Source organism: Phyllobates terribilis, unplaced genomic scaffold (assembly GCF_046119375.1).
Source record: "Phyllobates terribilis strain yellow unplaced genomic scaffold, ASM4611937v1 Scaffold_15__1_contigs__length_34870131, whole genome shotgun sequence".
Taxonomy (NCBI): domain Eukaryota; kingdom Metazoa; phylum Chordata; class Amphibia; order Anura; family Dendrobatidae; genus Phyllobates; species Phyllobates terribilis.
The window spans coordinates 13,996,893-14,005,432 of record NW_027362775.1 but is presented as its reverse complement, the minus strand read 5'-3'; positions in this window follow the sequence as shown (position 1 = coordinate 14,005,432).

Genomic DNA, 8,540 nt, shown 5'->3' with positions numbered 1-8,540 from the left:
AAGTTGAAAAAATTTTTTTTTTGGACTTAGTCATTTTTCCGACGTTTATCAGACTTTCAGATAGGGGATATGTCAGTGAGCATTCCGATTTCAGTTCCAGAGCGATTCGCCCAATGAGTCCTTGTTATTTAGTCGTTTTCAGCCAATTTTCTGGATTTTTGAAAATTTCACTTTTTTGTGAAAATATCCACTAAATGAGGGAATAATATGTGTGAGGGTACCCCAGGAGAGTTCCAAATGTGTGTGGGAAGAATATATATCCCACGGGGGTAAAATTGAAAAAAGTTGAAAAAATTTTTTTTTTAGACTTAGTCATTTTTCCGACGTTTATCAGACTTTCAGATAGGGGAAATGTCAGTGAGCATTCCGATTTCAGTTCCAGAGCGATTCTCCCAATGAGTCCTTGTTATTTAGTCGTTTTCAGCCAATTTTCTGGATTTTTGAAAATTTCACTTTTTTGTGAAAATATCCACTAAATGAGGGAATAAAATGTGTGAGGGTACCCCAGGAGAGTTCCAAATGTGTGTGGGTAGAATATATATCCCACGGGTGTAAAATTGAAAAAAGGTTTTAAAAAAATTTTTTTTGGACTTAGTCATTTTTCCGGCGTTTATCAGACTTTCAGATAGGGGAAATGTCAGTGAGCGTTCCGATTTCAGTTCCAGAGCGATTCGCCTAATGAGTCCTTGTTATTTAGTCGTTTTCAGCCAATTTTCTGGATTTTTTAAAATTTCACTTTTTTGTGGAAATATCCACTAAATGAGGGAATAAAATGTGTGAGGGTACCCCAGGAGAGTTCCAAATGTGTGTGGGAAGAATATATATCCCACGGGGTAAAATTTAAAAAAGTTGAAAAAATTTTTTTTTTGGACTTAGTGATTTTTCTGGTGTTTATCAGACTTTCAGATAGGGGAAATGTCAGTGAGCATTCCGATTTCAGTTCCAGAGCGATTAGCCCAATGACTCCTTGTTATTTAGTCGTTTTCAGCCAATTTTCTGGATTTTTGAAAATTTCACTTTTTTGTGAAAATATCCACTAAATGAGGGAATAATATGTGTGAGGGTACCCCAGGAGAGTTCCAAATGTGTGCGGGAAGAATATATATCCCACGGGGGTAAAATTGAAAAAAGTTGAAAAAATTTTTTTTTTGGACTTAGTCATTTTTCCGACGTTTATCAGACTTTCAGATAGGGGAAATGTCAGTGAGCATTCCGATTTCAGTTCCAGAACGATTCGCCCAATGACTCCTTGTTATTTAGTCGTTTTCAGCCAATTTTCTGGATTTTTGAAAATTTCACTTTTTTGTGAAAATATCCACTAAATGAGGGAATAATATGTCTGAGGGTACCCCAGGAGAGTTCCAAATGTGTGTGGGTAGAATATATATCCCACGGGGTAAAATTGAAAAAAGTTGAAAAAAAAAATATTTTGGACTTAGTCATTTTTCTGGCGTTTATCAGACTTTCTGATAGGTGAAATGTCAGTGAGCATTACGATTTCAGTTCCAGAGTGATTCACCCAATGAGTCCTTGATATTTAGTCATTTTCAGCCAATTTTCTCGATTTTTGAAAATTTCACTTTTTTGTGAAAATATCCACTAAATGAGGGAATAATATGTGTGAGGGTACCCCAGGAGAGTTCCAAATGTGTGTGGGTAGAATATATATCCCACGGGTGTAAAATTGAAAAAAGGTTTTAAAAAAATTTTTTTTGGACTTAGTCATTTTTCCGGCGTTTATCAGACTTTCAGATAGGGGAAATGTCAGTGAGCGTTCCGATTTCAGTTCCAGAGCGATTCGCCTAATGAGTCCTTGTTATTTAGTCGTTTTCAGCCAATATTCTGGATTTTTTAAAATTTCACTTTTTTGTGGAAATATCCACTAAATGAGGGAATAAAATGTGTGAGGGTACCCCAGGAGAGTTCCAAATGTGTGTGGTTAGAATATATATCCCACGGGGGAAAAATTGAAAAAAGTTGAAAACATTTTTTTTTGGACTTAGTCATTTTTCCAGCGTTTATTAGACTTTCAGTTAGGGGAAATGTCAGTGAGCATTCCGATTTCAGTTCCAGAGCGATTCGCCCAATGAGTCCTTGATATTTAGTAGTTTTCAGCCAATTTTCTTGATTTTTGAAAATTTCACTTTTTTTGTGAAAATATCCACTAAATGAGGGAATAATATGTGTGAGGGTACCCCAGGAGAGTTCCAAATGTGTGTGGGTAGAATATATATCCCACGGGGTAAAATTGAAAAAAGTTGAAAAAAAAAATATTTTGGACTTAGTCATTTTTCTGGCGTTTATCAGACTTTCAGATAGGGGAAATGTCAGTGAGCGCTCCGATTTCAGTTCCAGAGCGATTCTCCCAATGAGTCCTTGTTATTTAGTCGTTTTCAGCCAATTTTCTGGATTTTTGAAAATTTCACTTTTTTGTGAAAATATCCACTAAATGAGGGAATAAAATGTGTGAGGGTACCCCAGGAGAGCTCCAAATGTGTGTGGGAAGAATATATATCCCACGGGGGTAAAATTGAAAAAAGTTGAAAAATTTTTTTTTTTGGACTTAGTCATTTTTCCAGCGTTTATCAGACTTTCAGATAGGGGAAATGTCATTGAGTGTTCCGATTTCAGTTCCAGAGCGATTCGCCCAATGAGTCATTGTTATTTCGTCGTTTTCAGCCAATTTTCTGGATTTTTGAAAATTTCACTTTTTTGTGAAAATATCCACTAAATGAGGGAATAAAATGTGTGAGGGTACCCCAGGAGAGCTCCAAATGTGTGTGGGAAGAATATATATCCCACGGGGGTAAAATTTAAAAAAGTTGAAAAAATTTTTTTTTTGGACTTAGTGATTTTTCTGGTGTTTATCAGACTTTCAGATAGGGGAAATGTCAGTGAGCATTCCGATTTCAGTTCCAGAGTGATTCTCCCAATGAGTCCTTGTTATTTAGTCGTTTTCAGCCAATTTTCTGGATTTTTGAAAATTTCACTTTTTTGTGAAAATATCCACTAAATGAGGGAATAATATGTGTGAGGGTACCCCAGGAGAGTTCCAAATGTGTGTGGGTAGAATATATATCCCACGGGGATAAAATTGAAAAAAGTTTAAAAAAAAATTTTTTTGGACTTAGTCATTTTTCCGGCGTTTATCAGACTTTCAGATAGGGGAAATGTCAGTGAGCGTTCCGATTTCAGTTCCAGAGTGATTCTCCCAATGAGTCCTTGTTATTTAGTCGTTTTCAGCCAATTTTCTGGATTTTTGAAAATTTCACTTTTTTTGTGAAAATATCCACTAAATGAGGGAATAATATGTGTGAGGGTACCCCAGGAGAGTTCCAAATGTGTGTGGGTAGAATATATATCCCACGGGGGAAAAACTGAAAAAAGTTGAAAACATTTTTTTTTGGACTTAGTCATTTTTCCAGCGTTTATCAGACTTTCAGTTAGGGGAAATGTCAGTGAGCGTTCCGATTTCAGTTCCAGAGCGATTCGCCCAATGAGTCCTTGATATTTAGTAGTTTTCAGCCAATTTTCTGGATTTTTGAAAATTTCACTTTTTTTGTGAAAATATCCACTAAATGAGGGAATAATATGTGTGAGGGTACCCCAGGAGAGTTCCAAATGTGTGTGGGTAGAATATATATCCCACGGGGGTAAAATTGAAAAAAGTTGAAAAAAAAATTTTTTTGGACTTAGTCATTTTTCTGGCGTTTATCAGTCTTTCAGATAGGTGAAATGTCAGTGAGCATTACGATTTCAGTTCCAGAGTGATTCACCCAATGAGTCCTTGATATTTAGTCGTTTTCAGCCGATTTTCTGGATTTTTGAAAATTTCACTTTTTTGTGAAAATATCCACTAAATGAGGGAATAATATGTGTGAGGGTACCCCAGGAGAGTTCCAAATGTGTGTGGGTAGAATATATATCCCACGGGGTAAAATTGAAAAAAGTTGAAAAAAAATTTTTTTTGGACTTAGTCATTTTTCCGGCGTTTATCAGACTTTCAGATAGGGGAAATGTCAGTGAGCGTTCCGATTTCAGTTCCAGAGTGATTCTCCCAATGAGTCCTTGTTATTTAGTCGTTTTCAGCCAATTTTCTGGATTTTTGAAAATTTCACTTTTTTGTGAAAATATCCACTAAATGAGGGAATAATATGTGTGAGGGTACCCCAGGAGAGTTCCAAATGTGTGTGGGAAGAATATATATCCCACGGGGGTAAAATTGAAAAAAGTTGAAAAAATTTTTTTTTTAGACTTAGTCATTTTTCCGACGTTTATCAGACTTTCAGATAGGGGAAATGTCAGTGAGCATTCCGATTTCAGTTCCAGAGCGATTCTCCCAATGAGTCCTTGTTATTTAGTCGTTTTCAGCCAATTTTCTGGATTTTTGAAAATTTCACTTTTTTGTGAAAATATCCACTAAATGAGGGAATAAAATGTGTGAGGGTACCCCAGGAGAGTTCCAAATGTGTGTGGGTAGAATATATATCCCACGGGTGTAAAATTGAAAAAAGGTTTTAAAAAAATTTTTTTTGGACTTAGTCATTTTTCCGGCGTTTATCAGACTTTCAGATAGGGGAAATGTCAGTGAGCGTTCCGATTTCAGTTCCAGAGCGATTCGCCTAATGAGTCCTTGTTATTTAGTCGTTTTCAGCCAATTTTCTGGATTTTTTAAAATTTCACTTTTTTGTGGAAATATCCACTAAATGAGGGAATAAAATGTGTGAGGGTACCCCAGGAGAGTTCCAAATGTGTGTGGGAAGAATATATATCCCACGGGGTAAAATTTAAAAAAGTTGAAAAAATTTTTTTTTTGGACTTAGTGATTTTTCTGGTGTTTATCAGACTTTCAGATAGGGGAAATGTCAGTGAGCATTCCGATTTCAGTTCCAGAGCGATTAGCCCAATGACTCCTTGTTATTTAGTCGTTTTCAGCCAATTTTCTGGATTTTTGAAAATTTCACTTTTTTGTGAAAATATCCACTAAATGAGGGAATAATATGTGTGAGGGTACCCCAGGAGAGTTCCAAATGTGTGCGGGAAGAATATATATCCCACGGGGGTAAAATTGAAAAAAGTTGAAAAAATTTTTTTTTTGGACTTAGTCATTTTTCCGACGTTTATCAGACTTTCAGATAGGGGAAATGTCAGTGAGCATTCCGATTTCAGTTCCAGAACGATTCGCCCAATGACTCCTTGTTATTTAGTCGTTTTCAGCCAATTTTCTGGATTTTTGAAAATTTCACTTTTTTGTGAAAATATCCACTAAATGAGGGAATAATATGTCTGAGGGTACCCCAGGAGAGTTCCAAATGTGTGTGGGTAGAATATATATCCCACGGGGTAAAATTGAAAAAAGTTGAAAAAAAAAATATTTTGGACTTAGTCATTTTTCTGGCGTTTATCAGACTTTCTGATAGGTGAAATGTCAGTGAGCATTACGATTTCAGTTCCAGAGTGATTCACCCAATGAGTCCTTGATATTTAGTCATTTTCAGCCAATTTTCTCGATTTTTGAAAATTTCACTTTTTTGTGAAAATATCCACTAAATGAGGGAATAATATGTGTGAGGGTACCCCAGGAGAGTTCCAAATGTGTGTGGGTAGAATATATATCCCACGGGTGTAAAATTGAAAAAAGGTTTTAAAAAAATTTTTTTTGGACTTAGTCATTTTTCCGGCGTTTATCAGACTTTCAGATAGGGGAAATGTCAGTGAGCGTTCCGATTTCAGTTCCAGAGCGATTCGCCTAATGAGTCCTTGTTATTTAGTCGTTTTCAGCCAATATTCTGGATTTTTTAAAATTTCACTTTTTTGTGGAAATATCCACTAAATGAGGGAATAAAATGTGTGAGGGTACCCCAGGAGAGTTCCAAATGTGTGTGGGAAGAATATATATCCCACGGGGTAAAATTTAAAAAAGTTGAAAAAATTTTTTTTTTGGACTTAGTGATTTTTCTGGTGTTTATCAGACTTTCAGATAGGGGAAATGTCAGTGAGCATTCCGATTTCAGTTCCAGAGCGATTAGCCCAATGACTCCTTGTTATTTAGTCGTTTTCAGCCAATTTTCTGGATTTTTGAAAATTTCACTTTTTTGTGAAAATATCCACTAAATGAGGGAATAATATGTGTGAGGGTACCCCAGGAGAGTTCCAAATGTGTGTGGGTAGAATATATATCCCATGGGGATAAAATTGAAAAAAGCTTAAAAAAAATTTTTTTTGGACTTAGTCATTTTTACGGCGTTTATCAGACTTTCAGATAGGGGAAATGTCAGTGAGCGTTCCGATTTCAGTTCCAGAGCGATTCGCCCAATGAGTCCTTGATATTTAGTAGTTTTCAGCCAATTTTCTTGATTTTTGAAAATTTCACTTTTTTTGTGAAAATATCCACTAAATGAGGGAATAATATGTGTGAGGGTACCCCAGGAGAGTTCCAAATGTGTGTGGTTAGAATATATATCCCACGGGGGAAAAATTGAAAAAAGTTGAAAACATTTTTTTTTGGACTTAGTCATTTTTCCAGCGTTTATTAGACTTTCAGTTAGGGGAAATGTCAGTGAGCATTCCGATTTCAGTTCCAGAGCGATTCGCCCAATGAGTCCTTGATATTTAGTAGTTTTCAGCCAATTTTCTTGATTTTTGAAAATTTCACTTTTTTTGTGAAAATATCCACTAAATGAGGGAATAATATGTGTGAGGGTACCCCAGGAGAGTTCCAAATGTGTGTGGGTAGAATATATATCCCACGGGGTAAAATTGAAAAAAGTTGAAAAAAAAAATATTTTGGACTTAGTCATTTTTCTGGCGTTTATCAGACTTTCAGATAGGGGAAATGTCAGTGAGCGCTCCGATTTCAGTTCCAGAGCGATTCTACCAATGAGTCCTTGTTATTTAGTCGTTTTCAGCCAATTTTCTGGATTTTTGAAAATTTCACTTTTTTGTGAAAATATCCACTAAATGAGGGAATAATATGTGTGAGGTTACCCCAGGAGAGTTCCAAATGTGTGTGGGAAGAATATATATCCCACGGGGGTAAAATTGAAAAAAGTTGAAAAATTTTTTTTTTTGGTCTTAGTCATTTTTCCAGCGTTTATCAGACTTTCAGATAGGGGAAATGTCATTGAGTGTTCCGATTTCAGTTCCAGAGCGATTCGCCCAATGAGTCATTGTTATTTCGTCGTTTTCAGCCAATTTTCTGGATTTTTGAAAATTTCACTTTTTTGTGAAAATATCCACTAAATGAGGGAATAAAATGTGTGAGGGTACCCCAGGAGAGCTCCAAATGTGTGTGGGAAGAATATATATCCCACGGGGGTAAAATTTAAAAAAGTTGAAAAAATTTTTTTTTTGGACTTAGTGATTTTTCTGGTGTTTATCAGACTTTCAGATAGGGGAAATGTCAGTGAGCATTCCGATTTCAGTTCCAGAGTGATTCTCCCAATGAGTCCTTGTTATTTAGTCGTTTTCAGCCAATTTTCTGGATTTTTGAAAATTTCACTTTTTTGTGAAAATATCCACTAAATGAGGGAATAATATGTGTGAGGGTACCCCAGGAGAGTTCCAAATGTGTGTGGGTAGAATATATATCCCACGGGGATAAAATTGAAAAAAGTTTAAAAAAAAATTTTTTTGGACTTAGTCATTTTTCCGGCGTTTATCAGACTTTCAGATAGGGGAAATGTCAGTGAGCGTTCCGATTTCAGTTCCAGAGTGATTCTCCCAATGAGTCCTTGTTATTTAGTCGTTTTCAGCCAATTTTCTGGATTTTTGAAAATTTCACTTTTTTTGTGAAAATATCCACTAAATGAGGGAATAATATGTGTGAGGGTACCCCAGGAGAGTTCCAAATGTGTGTGGGTAGAATATATATCCCACGGGGGAAAAACTGAAAAAAGTTGAAAACATTTTTTTTTGGACTTAGTCATTTTTCCAGCGTTTATCAGACTTTCAGTTAGGGGAAATGTCAGTGAGCGTTCCGATTTCAGTTCCAGAGCGATTCGCCCAATGAGTCCTTGATATTTAGCAGTTTTCAGCCAATTTTCTTGATTTTTGTAAATTTCACTTTTTTGTGAAAATATCCACTAAATGAGGGAATAATATGTGTGAGGGCACACCAGGAGAGTTCCAAATGTGTGTGGGTAGAATATATATCCCACGGGGGTAAAATTGAAAAAAGTAAAAAAAAAAATTTTTTTGGACTTAGTGATTTTTCTGGCGTTTATCAGACTTTCAGATAGGGGAAATGTCAGTGAGCATTCCGATTTCAGTTCCAGAGCAATTCGCCCAATGACTCCTTGTTATTTAGTCGTTTTCTGCCAATTTTCTGGATTTTTGAAAATTTCACTTTTTTGTGAAAATATCCACTAAATGAGGGAATAATATGTGTGAGGGTACCCCAGGAGAGTTCCAAATGTGTGTGGGTAGAATATATATCCCATGGGGATAAAATTGAAAAAGGTTTAAAAAAAAATTTTTTTGGAATTAGTCATTTTTCTGGCGTTTATCAGACTTTCAGATAGGGGAAATGTCAGTGAGCA